This window comes from Mesocricetus auratus, unplaced genomic scaffold (genome assembly GCF_017639785.1).
Source record: "Mesocricetus auratus isolate SY011 unplaced genomic scaffold, BCM_Maur_2.0 Super-Scaffold_100004, whole genome shotgun sequence".
Taxonomy (NCBI): domain Eukaryota; kingdom Metazoa; phylum Chordata; class Mammalia; order Rodentia; family Cricetidae; genus Mesocricetus; species Mesocricetus auratus.
This window is the reverse complement of record NW_024429189.1, coordinates 85,440,197-85,453,075: the sequence shown is the minus strand read 5'-3', so window position 1 is coordinate 85,453,075 and position 12,879 is coordinate 85,440,197.

The window sequence follows — 12,879 nt, the reverse complement described above, 5'->3', positions numbered from 1 at the left end:
GTAAGCCACTGTGTCACATTCCTGGGTGGAGGCGGAAACGTGATCTTTCTTAGCGTCCAAGTCACAATCCTCTTTATTTGTTTTTGATTGTTAAAGATCCTACCAAGAGTCCAGGTGACCTGAATAAAAACTACCAGATACCTGGTGAAGTATTGCAGACCCAACTTGAAGGGGCTGAAGTACCTAAGAAACCGGCATCCGAATTTAGTTAGAAATTAAAGTTACTCGTACAAAACAAAGCAGAGTTCTCAGTCGTTTCGTTAAAAACACACATACCGAAGGAGCAGCAGCTATGTCCTGGACACTAAGAGGGTGGATAGGTTAAGGAAAGCAAATATCAGAACTGACTTTAGCTCTGCTATCTTGGAGTTCACAAACCAGGGAAGACACTAAACACATAACTGCAAATACATATTTACCATCCATGGTAAGACAACGAAGGAAAACCACAAAACGCTATAAGAGAGAAAAGCCAGAAATAGTTTAAAATTGAGGAAAATAGTTTAAATTGGGAAGATTGGGGCCCTGGTGGTTCACAACCGTTAATTCCATCTCTCAGAAGGGCTGCCTCTGGGGACTCTGTCTTCAAGGGCAGCCTGGGCTATATGGTGAACTCCAGGCCAGTCAGAGCTACAGTACAATAGTAAAATCTTGTCTAAATAAGTAAGATTTAGGGTCGGTGAACTTTTCTGTCCTGCCAACTGCTCAAGAAATAACCACAGAGACTTAATTATAAATGCCCAGCCATTAGCTTAGGCTTATTTTAAGGTAGCTCTTACAACAAATGAGCCCATTTCTACTAATCTATGTGCTGCTACTAGGCTCGTTTAACTCACCAGCATGTTTCCCACCTGCCTGCTCTGCTTCTCATAGGATCTCTCTAGACTTCACCTTTCTTCCCAGGGTCCTCCTAGTCTGGCTCTCCTGCCCAACCCCTTCCTGCCCAGCTGTAAACCAGTCAGCTCTTCATTAACCAGTGAGAGTGATACATGTTTCCAGTGCACAAAGACTGTGAAAATTTCAGTGTATTTGATTTGGGAAAGGTGAGAGTTAGTTAATCTCATTAACATTGAGAAGTGCAAAGCTCTAAGGTAGAAATGAGGTTTTGTCTTCATGGAACTGAAAGATAGCTGGGGGTAAGAATTAAAGCAGAGGGGGCTGGAGAGATGGCTCAGAGGTTAAGAACACTGACCATTCTTCCAGAGGTCCTGAGTTCAATTCCTGGCAACCACATGGCGGCTCACAACAACCTTGTGTGCCCTCCGCTGGCATGTAGGCAGAAAACTGTATACACAGTAAATAATTAAAAAAAAAAAAGAATTAAAGTGGAACCATTGTGGTATCACAGGCCAGTAGGGCATGCTGAAGAGGTGGAGCCAAGAAATCAGATGGTTTTTTTGCTTGTTTATTGGTTTTTCGAGACAGGATTTCTCTGTGTAACAGCCCTACCTGTCCTGGAACTCGCTCTGTAGACCAGGCTGGCCTCCAATTTACAGAGATCCACCTGTCTCTGCTTCCCGAGTGCCAGGATTAAAGGTGTGCACCACCATCACCTGGCCATGTGTTGTTTTACTATGTCTCTATCATTCTATTTTATCAATAATGACTCAGGAGCCAGATGCTGGAGTGAAAACCTGCTATCTCAGAGAGGCAGAGAAATCACCCGGCTGCCCCCTCCTCCTCCATCATCATCCCAGAAAGAGAGCTTTCTCTCATGTTGTCTCAAACAAAACTCCATGTTCCTCCCTTTTACTTCTGGTAAAAGTCTCTGTGCTCCTGATTTCCTCTTATTCTCTGTTTTCTTTTTCCTGTCAACTGGTTGCTTGCTCCACCTCATGACCTATGGTTGATTTTATTTAATTCTGCTTACAGTACTCAAGCAGAAAGCTTTTGGATTAAAGGTGTGTGCTAGGACTGAGCCACACCACAGTTAGTGTAGACATATTTTCTTCCTTGAGACAGCAAGGTACTCAATAGCAACACAGCCATATTATTAATTATGAAAGCTTAGCTGAAATCTTAGGCTTGTTTCTAACTGGCTCTTACAGCTTAAATCTATCTTTTAATCTATGTTCTTTTATGTGTCTCATTTACCTTTACTCTATCCCCCCATCATGCTTCCTCTCCATCTGGCTGTTGACTCTGCCTTTCTTCCTCCCAGAGCTCTCTCTGTCCGGAAGTCCTGCCTAACCTCCTGCCTAGCTATTGGCCATTTAGCTTTTTATTAAACCATTCACAGCAACACATCTTCACAGGGTGTTAAGGAATGTTCCACAATAGCTAGAAGCAAGTTTTTCCAGTAAATACACAATCTTGGGGTTCACAGTGTGATCAAATATCCTGCAACAATCAGGAGTTTGGGCCAGAAGTGGTCGGCAAAGAGAGTTCCAGGCCAGTCCTGGTTATGTAGTGAGACTGTCTCCAAAGTAAATGAAAGAAAAGAAGAAAATCATAGGTGGAGTTTTTTTGTTGGAACCACAGATCATTTTACCCTGCTAGCTGGCTCCCAAATAACCACACAGAGGGACTGGAGAGATGTCTCAGTGGTTAAGAGCACCAACTGCTCTTCTAAAGGACCTGGGTTCAATTCCCAGCACCCACATAGCAACCCACAGCTACCTGTAAGTCCAATTCCAGGCAACCTGACACCCAGTGAAAAACACCAAATAACCACACAGAGACATTAATTATAAATGCTCAGCCAATAACTTAGGCTCATTACTAGCTAGCTCTTATATCTTAAATTAACCTGTATTAAGGTGACTTTGTACTTTATTTCAGTATGGCATGTTCGTTTCCTGCTTCCTCTGCCTCTACCTTCACCTTTGGAGTACTGTGTTGCCAGATTGTTGTGGGATATTTTGACCAAATAATGACACTCCAGTGTAGGTGGATTTTCTCTGTGTCCCACCAGTAGCACCCAAATAACCACACAGAGGCTTATTATTAATTATAAATGCTTGGCTAAGAGCTCAGGCTTGTTACTAGCTAACTCTTAGATTTTAAACGAACCCATTTATCTTACTCTACATTCTTCCATGAGGAATTGCTCCTCTTTCATCTTGCACCTCCCGTTTCTTCTCGGTGTCTCCTCTGACTCTGTCCTTCTTCTTCCCAGTGTTCTTAGTCTGATTTTCCTGTCTAACCTTATCCTGTCCAGCTATCAGCCAGTCAGCTTCTTTATTAAACCAACCCCAGTGACACAGGGTAAAGGAATATTTGACACTCTAGACTGTTAATGATATTTACTTTGAATCAGGGAGCAGAGCCAGTGACGAGCTGACTGAATTAGCCATAGAGAAGCCAGCAATTCGGGTAGAGAAGATGCACAGCAAGAAAAGGGTAGGGACTAGAGTTTGAGCTTTTTTTTTAAGTTCTAGGAAAAGGCAAGAGATGCATCTCCTGCATCATCTCTAGCAAAAAAGCAAGGTCAGCTAGTTGCTCTCTGAGTTAGCAGATTTTTCACCCCATTTTACACAAGGGATTGAGTATTGGGTTTTCGGATCCTGTGGGGTTCTGGAACCAACCTACTGCAGATACTGATTGTGCTCTTGGGAGTTATTGGTATGCAAATGTATTAAAGTTGTGATACTTGGCAAGATTATCAAAAGTACAGAGAGAGCCTTGGAGCCAAGGGCAGGAACTCTGGCACTTAGAAGCTGCAGTGATACAAAGGGATACAAGTTGCTTGCCAAGAAACCTGTTAAGGAGGTTCACGAGAGGTGAGAAGAAATGGAAAGCAGGGCAATGTCCCAGAAGGCAAGAGGAAGTGGTAAACTGTTACAGGAGAGAATGGTAAACTATAGGAATAAAGGAAAAGGATGGGCTTTCAAGGTCAAGGTCTACAAAGTGAAGAGGTCGATCCAGACTGGGCAAGACCCTATCAAAAGAGGGTTGCGATATAGATCAGTAGTACTGTACTTGTGCTGCACGTGTGAACCCCTAAATTCAATTCTGGCTACTGCAATAAAATGAGGTAGATGGAAAAAGCAAGCTAGATGATACCTAAGAAGGATTCTTTTCATTTAGTAAAAGCAAGTTACTGATGAGTCCAGCAAGAGGAACTGAGGTAGAAACAGAGGGGAAAGCCCCTTTAGAAGACGTAAGGGAAGGAAGCAGAGAAAGTAAGGGAACAGAAAGCAGAGTTTCAGGAGGAGCTGGAGGTGGGCTGTGAAGGTCAAAGGAGGGTTTTCTCAGAGACGTAGATGGGGGGGTGATAGAAGCATGCCAGTTAAGAGAGGTGGGGGGCTCTGAGGAACAGGGTGGGGAAAGAGCGAGGAAGGAAGGTGGGTTTACAGTAACATCCAGGAGCTGTTTTCTTCAAGTGTGCCCACACTGTTGTGAAATAATCTATTGTGGAATAACCTTTTTGTATACTATGAATATGTCTCACTCTGACTGATTCAATAAAAAGCTGAATGGTCAATAGCTAGGCAGGGTTTTGGGGGGGGGGGGGCAGAAGGAATGCTGGGAAGAAGGGCAGAGTCCTGAAGAGACACACCAGGGATGCAGATCCAGCAGCATGGGCTCTGCAAAGTAAAGGTAACTGAACCAGGTTAGAGAACATAGAATAAAAGATTTGGACTAATTTAAGTTATAGAAACTAGTTAAAAACAAGCCTAAGCCATTGGCCAAGATTTCATAACTAATAATAAGTCTCTGTGTTGGGATTTGGCAGTTGGCTGGCGGGACAGAGAAAGATTTGCAGCAATAATCTTTTTGTACATTCTGAAGATGTGTCTTTACCAACGTGCCTTCTGATTGGCTTAATAAAGAACTAAATGGCCAACAGCTAGGCAGGAGGTATAGGCAGGACTTCCAGGCACAGAGAGGACTCTGGGAAGAAGAGAGGCAGATAACCAGCCAGATGCAGAAATAAATTATTTCACCCCAAAGTCGCTTTTTTTTTTTGATTTTTGAGACAGGGTTTCTTGGTATTGTTTTAGAGGCTGTCCTGGAACTTCTTTATGTAGACCCGGCTGGCCTGGAACTCACAGAGATCCACCTGCCTCTGCTTCCCGAGTGCTGGGATTAAAGGCGTGCACCACCAACGCCTGGCTCCCAAAGTCGCTTTTGGTCGTGGTGTTTCATCACATCAATAGAAATCCTAAGACACATGCCTAGAATTCATTATGCAGCCAAGACTGACCTTGAACATGAAGTAATCCTTTGGCCTTCACCTCTCCAGTACTAGAATTATGGTTATGAAACACCACACTCTACTAGTTTATCATTTTCAAATTTTTTTGGAGGGACAGAAATGGTGGCACATGTTTGTCATACTAGTACTTAGGCAGTAGAGGCAGGAGGATGAGGTGTTCAAGTCCAGCCTAGGCTATATGCGGCCAGACCTCAAAAGGAAACAAAAACCCTCAGCAGCACAGAGACATATTAATTATGAAAGCTTGGCCTATAGCTTAGACTTGTTCCTAACTAACTCTTATAAATTGATTAACCCATATTTTTATTAATCTACATTCTACCATATGGCTTTTACCTCTATCCCATTATGCGTGTCCATATCACAGCTCATCATTGAAGGCAGTTCTGTTGTGGGATATTTGTATACTGTGTGAAGATCTGTTGTTGTAATTGGTCTAATAAAAAGCTGAGCGGCCAATAGTTACCCAGGAGGTATGTACAAGATTTCCAGGGAGAGAATGGAAGAGGAGGAGGAATCTAGGTGTCAGAAGCCAGGAGACACGGAGAGGAAGCAGGAGGGGCAAGTGGGAAGAGAGGTAACACCACAGCTGTCAGGGCAGGAACTCAGGGTAGGGTAGGAACCTGGACACAGGGCCCATGGAGGAGTGCTGCTTACTGGTATGCTCCTCATGGTTTACTCAGCTGGATTTTTCTTTGGGCCACCAACTCGTAAAAATCGAGACGGAGTCTTCTTTTTTCAAGACAGGGTTTCTCTGTATTACATCCCTAGCTGCCCTAGAACTCACTCTGTAGACCAGGCTGGCCTTGAACTCACAGAAACCTACCCACCTCTGCCTCCCAATGCTGGGATTAAAGGCATGCCCCATCATCACCTGGCTGACACAGAGACGTTTTAATTATGGAAGCTCAGTCTGCTCTTGTAATTTAAATTAACCCATTTATATTAATCTACATGTTGTCTCATGGGTTTTTACCTCTGGTCCATCTTGCACCTCCTGTTTCATCTCCTTGTCCTCTGACGTCTCTCCCATGCCTCGATTCATCTCCCCTTCTTCATTCTCTGCCCAGAAGTCCTGCCTAACCTCTTCCTGCTGCCTATTGTCCATTCAGCTCTTTATTAAACCAATCAGAAGGTGCCTTGGCAAAGACACATTTTCACAGTGTACAAAAAGATTATCCTACAACTCTCAGCCTGCTTCCTTACAATACCCAGGACTACCAGCCCATAAGTGGCCCTGCCCACAAGAGGCTGAACCCTCTCCTGTCCATTATTTATTAAGAAAGTGCCCTACAGACTTGCCTACAGACTAATCTTAAGGAGGCTTTTCTCAGCTGAGGTTCCCTTCTCTCAGATGACTCTAGCTTGTGTCAAGTTGACATAAAACCAGGCAGTACAGACAGGATGAGCTCTTGTCCTGAAAATAATTTGAAAGCTCAGTGAGTAAAGACACCTGCCTGCAAGCCTGGCAACTCGAGTTGGATGCCCTGGACCCACATTGTGGAGAATTACTGCCATGGTCTCTTCCTCCACGCAAGCACTGTGGCCACGTGTGCTCAGCAAACCATAAATAAACAAATGTTAAAAATTATTTTTAAGAGTTCTCTGTATCTTGTTTTTAGTTGATGACTAATTTTTGTTTGTTTAAGACAAGGTCTTGCACTACAATGTAGACCTAACTGGTCTGGAACTTACCATGTAGACCAACCAGGCTGACCTTAAACTTATAGAGATTCACCTACCTCTGCCTCCTAAGAGCTACAACTAAAGGCATGTGCCATCATTCCTGGCCCTTATCTCTTGGTTTTTGTTATTGTTTGTTTGGTTTGGTTTTTGCCCAAAATTCTAGATAATTGTAAGGGAGATAATTTTAATGTAGTCTATATTTTGCATGATTTTTTATATTTTTCTTGGTGTTCTGTTTGTATAATTTCTGTTATTATGTCTTCACGGTGAGGGCTAGAATCCAGAATTTTGATTATGCCAGGCAAGTGGTCTACTTTAGACTACATCCTCAGTCCCTATTGTTATGTACACACACACACACACACACACACACACACACACACACACACTGCAATTTCTAAACTGTTGATTTCAACCACTGATTTTTTTCCCCAATCTCAAACATTTTAGTTTTTACAACCACTAGTTCAAGGTGAATATTTTTATGCATCCCAAATCTCTACTTACAACATATGGGAGAGAGCTGTAATAACCACTTGTCTTTGTCTAATTATCACGTATGTGTTAATTTGGGCTTCATTTCAATTCATTTTTTCCCCTTGGGATGGGTCATTTTTGATTCACTGGTAATTGTTTTTCTAGAGACTCCAGACATTGTGAATTTTGTGTTTTGTGGTGCTGGTTATTTTTGGACTTAAATAAATAGTCTTGAGCTTTTCTGGGATGCATTTGGTTGTTTAATGGGAGTTTACTCTTTCCTAGTCTGTCTGAAGATTTGATAGCATAGAACTGAGGGTGTAGCTTGGTTATAAGTGTGTGCTTAGAATGTGTGAGGGCGAGGGCTATAGAGATGGCTCCGCTGTTAATAGAGCATTTGACTCTCCTAGAAGACACAAGCTCCTAGCACCATATGGGGAAGCTTACAACTGCCTGTAACCCCAGCTCCAAGAAATCTGATGTGTTCCTCTGGACCAGGGGCAGTCACACAGATGCGCACATATCTACACCACACACACACACACACACACACACACACACACACACACACACACTTTAAAAGATAATGAAATAAATAAACAACAACAGCAAAAAAAGAATGTATAAAATCTTGTATTCAGCCCCAAGCACCAAAACCGGGGGGTTGGGGGTGGTGGGGGTGGGGGTGGTGGCCCCGAGGGGCTTTAATCCCAGCACTGGGAAGACAGGGGCAGGTGGATCTTTTATGAATTTGAGGCCAGCCTAGTCTACATAGCAACTTCCTGGCCAGCCAAGACTGCATAGTGAGACTCTCGGGTGAAGGAAGAGATGTAAGAGTTGGGCAGAACTTGGCAGTGTGTAAGCCAGATCCAAGGACCCTTCTCCACAGCTGAGGGAGTTTTCTATCTGGCTGGTAGAAATAGGCACCACTCAGGTCTTGTGTGAATAGTATCATCTTCGTTATTTTGGGTGGATCTTTCCTTGGGTTCAACGAGTTTCCTCCCTCTTGGATGAGGACCTGTAGTTGGCTGAACACCCCAAAGCTGGTGGATGGTGACATTTTCCAGAAGCCCCAGAATTCTCTTTGTACTCTCCAGGATTGTGTTCTGAGCACTCCCTCTTTGGCTCTCCAGACTCTGAACTGACACTCAAGGCTCCACAGTCTTTGCCCTGACCCTCCCTGTGGTACACACTGGAATCTCAGTAGTAGGTGGGGGTGCTCCTGGGCCTAATCTTACTAGTTTCTTATCTGTCAGAGATTCCTGGTCTTTGCTATCTGATGTTCAAGGTTCTGAATTCCACCATTTTCTGGTTTTGCTGTTGGGTTGGTTGTTTCAGACAGGTTGATAAATTTGGCCATGGATGCCCTCCATTTTTGCTGAAAAGGGAAGTTTTGTTAAATTTTATTTATTTGTTTATTTTTGAGACAGGGTGTAATGTATGTAATGTAAATGGCCAATTTTAAGAGTCCACGGAAAGCTGGGTGTTGGTGGCACACGCCTTTAATCCCAGCACTCGGGAGGCAGAGACAGGTGGATCTTTGTGAGTTCGAGGCCAGCCTGGTCTACAAAGTGAGTTCCAGGGCAGCCTCCAAAGCTACAGAGAAACCCTGTCTCAAAAAACCAAAAAAAAAAAAAAAAAAAAAAAAAGAGTCCACGGAAGCTCGGATAAAGGGAAGTCACGTGTTTATTGGGCAATCACTCACACACTCACAAATGACAAAGCAAGGTAGAGAACCACCGAGGTCTTCTGCCTTTAGTGGCTGGGTGTTGCTGTGCGCCTTCCAACCACCATCCAAGAGACCGAGTGCTTGCTCCCAGCCCACACATAGCCTCTGAGCCTTGCCTGGAAGGGGCCAGTACCTCAAAGACTATTGGCTGAAAGAATTCCCACAAGAATGTAACCATGGCTAGCTGCTTTGTAGACCAGGCTGAATTTGAACACATGGAGAGCTGCCTGCTAATCTGCCTGCCTCTACCTCCCTAGCTCTAGGTTTAAGGGTATGAACCATCACACCTGGCTCTGCTTTTTTATTTTTATTTATTTATTTATTTTTGGTTTTTCGAGACAGGGTTTCTCTGTATTGTTTTGGAGACTGTCCTGGAACTAGCTCTGTAGACCAGGCTGGCCTCGAACTCACAGAGATCTGCCTGCCTCTGCCTTCCCAAGTGCTGGGATTAAAGATGTGCACCACCAACGCCCGGCTGCTTTTTTATTTTTAAACATTTTATGTGTATGAGTGTTTGTCTGCATGTGTGTTTGTGCACCACGTGAATGCCTGGTTCCTACAGAGGTCAGGAGAAGGCATTAAATTCCCTGGAACTGTCATTACAGATGGCTATGAGCTGCCATGCCTGGAACTAACTTGAGTCCTCTGGAAGAGCAGCAAGTGCTCTTACCCACTGAGCCATCTCTCTAAGCCCATTGATTTTTTTTATTAGCACTGGGGATCAAACTCAGAGCCTTGCTCATGCTAGATGTATCAGCACTCTAAGTATGTTCTTGCTTAAACTATGGAGCACTTTGAGATTCTTCTATTTTGAGAGTAAGTGATCACCATATGCCTTCTTTACAAGTCACCTTCCCCCATCTCCTGTGCTGAGGATAGACCCTAGGCCTTACACACACATTAGGCAGACGCTTCATCAATAACCTACATCCCATGCTTTGAGACAAAGTCTTGCTAGATAGTCTAGCCTAGTATTGAACTTGTGATCCTCATGTCTGGGATCGCAGGCATGTACTACCACGACTGAGCCAATCCTCCTTTTCTAATCTATTAGCCGAATCAAACTAATTTTCTCTAAGATTTTATTGTCCTATTCAGATAAGTGGGGCTAATACATACCCTCCATTAACCTTCTAAAGATTTGTTTTTATTATTTTTAATTATGTGTATGTGACTGTGTGTGTGTACATGTGCCTGCTGAGGCCAGAGACATCAGATTCCCCCAGGCTGGAGTTGCAGGTTATTGTCAGTGCTCAATTTCCCAGAACTTGGGTCCTCTGCAAGAGCAGTATGACACACTTAACCGGTGAGACCATGGCTTCAGTCTTTTCACCTGCTTTTTTGTTTTGATTTTAGAGATAGGGTTTCTCTGTAGCGTTGGAGCCTGTCCTGGAACTCGATCTGTAGATCAGCCTGGCCTCAAACTCACAGATCTGCCTGCCTCTGCCTTCCAAATGCTGGGATTAAAGGCGTGCGCCACCATGCCTGGCAAAGTCAAATGCTTTTTGACACAGGTCTCACTATATAGGCCAAGCTGGTCCTGAACCTGAGTCAGTCTTCCTGCCGACTCCTGCTAGTGTTGGGACTACAGATGCTCTCTACCGCCCACATTATGTAAGTGCAGGCACACTTGCTTCATGGTGTCATGTGGAGTCAGTTTTCTCCTCCCCCTGTATGTGGGTTCTGGGGCTAGAATCAGGTTGTCAGTCTTGTGTGGCAATCAGAGACTGAACCTGCTGAGCCATCTTATCCATCCAAAACTGAAGTGGTTTTGTTGTTGTTTTTAAATAAAACAAACAAGAAAACAACTCGTTAGCCCCACTTATGTGTGTTTGTGTGGGGGTATGTGCACATGAGTGTAGGTATCCGATATTTCTGGAGCTCACTGAAGCTGGAGTTACAGGAAATTGTTAGCTTCCTGGTGTGGGCATTGAGAACTGATCCTCTGCAAGAGTTTGTAGACCGGACTGGTCTGGAACTCAACAGAGATCAGCCTGCCTCTGCCTCCCCAGTGCTGGGATTAAAGGTGTACACCACCACTTCCAGGCTGATCCCTTGTGTTTGTTTGTTTGTTTGTTTGTTTGTTTTTGAGACAGGGCTTCTCTGTATTCTGGAACTCTGTAGACCAGGATGGCCTTGAACTCACAGAGATCAGCCTGCCTCTGCTTAAAGTGATTGGCCACCACTGCTGGGCTCCACCCCCTGCATTCTGAAATAGAGGAGGCAGGTAACAGCCAAGGGGCAAAGTTTTTCTGCTCTTTGTTCTTGCTCACAGAGCTCATTCATATGCAGCTTTCTTGTTGCTAAGCTACAAATCAGCTGTCCAGAGTCACCTGAGTCAGAGGGACAGGGGACATTCTATAAGAAAGCAGGTTGGGCAATCCTTGAGGAGCAAGCCAGTAAGTAGCCCTCCTCCATGGCCCCTGCATCAGCTCCTGCCTCCAGGTTCCTGCCCTGATTGAGTTCCTCTCCTCAGGCTTTTTCATGGCGAACTGTTGTTTGGAACTGTGAGTGAAATACACCCTTTCCTCCCCAAGTTGCATTTGGTCATGGTGTTTCATCACAGCACTAGTAACCCTGACCAAGACAAGAGACTATCCTAAAACTTAATTTCCTGAGAACTCGGTGTCCCCCACTGTCCCAGAAGTCTTCACATCACTGAAGAGCATCAGCTCTCTTTTGGAGGACTGTTATACAAAGTGCAAGGAGACATTGCTGGTGCCATCGTTGGTTCCTTCATCATCACAGAAATGATGGGAGGGATTCAGGACACGGCAGAGGCAGGATGTCAGTGAGTGATTGGATAGCTTCCTGTTTGGGAAGTCAGTGATTGGATGGCCTCATATCTGGGTGGGTCTTTTTCAAGCTTTTTCTTTTAGAGATTTATTATTACTGTTTTTAATTGTGTGTGTGTGTGTGTGTGTGTGTAGGTGTGCACCCTGAATTCAGGTGCTTTCATAGGCACCAGATTTCCCTGGAGCGCTGGAATTACAGGCTGTGTGAGCTGTCCAACATGTTAGGAACTACACTTGGGTCCATTTCAAGAGCAATTTATGCTCTTAACTACCGAGCCATCTCTCTAGCACTCTTCTCTCTCTCTCTCTCTCTCTCTCTCTAAGTGTGTGTGTGTGTCTGTCTCTCTCTCTTTCTCTCTTTCCCCATAGGCTTTCATCAGGTAGTTATATGGTCCTGGCTGGCCTTGAACTCTGTCTCGGGTGTGTGCAGCCCCTAATCCCAGGAACTGGGATTATAGGCATGAGGTAGCAACCTGTAGGACCTTAGTTTTCCTTATGAAGAATGAGTTTCTTCTGTTCTCTGAAGTAAGGGTGGAAGGAGCAGGTAGAGTGGAGAGCACCGGATGTTAGAAGAAGGTGGGAAAATAGTAGTCATCTCAAATGATGAAAACTAATAGTTAGAATAGAACTTCTAGCTAGGCACGGCTGAGGGTGCAGGTGCAGGTGATGAACTCCATCAGTCTGCTCCACTGTGTGATTTTGTTTGTTTGTTTTGGAGATGTAGCCCAGGCTGACCATATGTAGCCAAGGATGACATTGATGCTCTCTGCTTCTACTTCCCCTGTATTGGGCAGGCACTTTACCAGCTGAGCTGCATCCTTAGGCCCAAAGCTACACAGAGAAACCCTGTCTCTAAAAACCGAAATAACAACAACCACCAAACCAAACCAAAACCAAACCAAACAAACAAAAAACTCCAAACAGAACCAAAACCAAAAAACCCTGATGTACACACACACACACACACACACACACACACACACTCCCAAACACACTCTTAAAATTGTGTGTGTGGGGGCTTCCAGATTCTT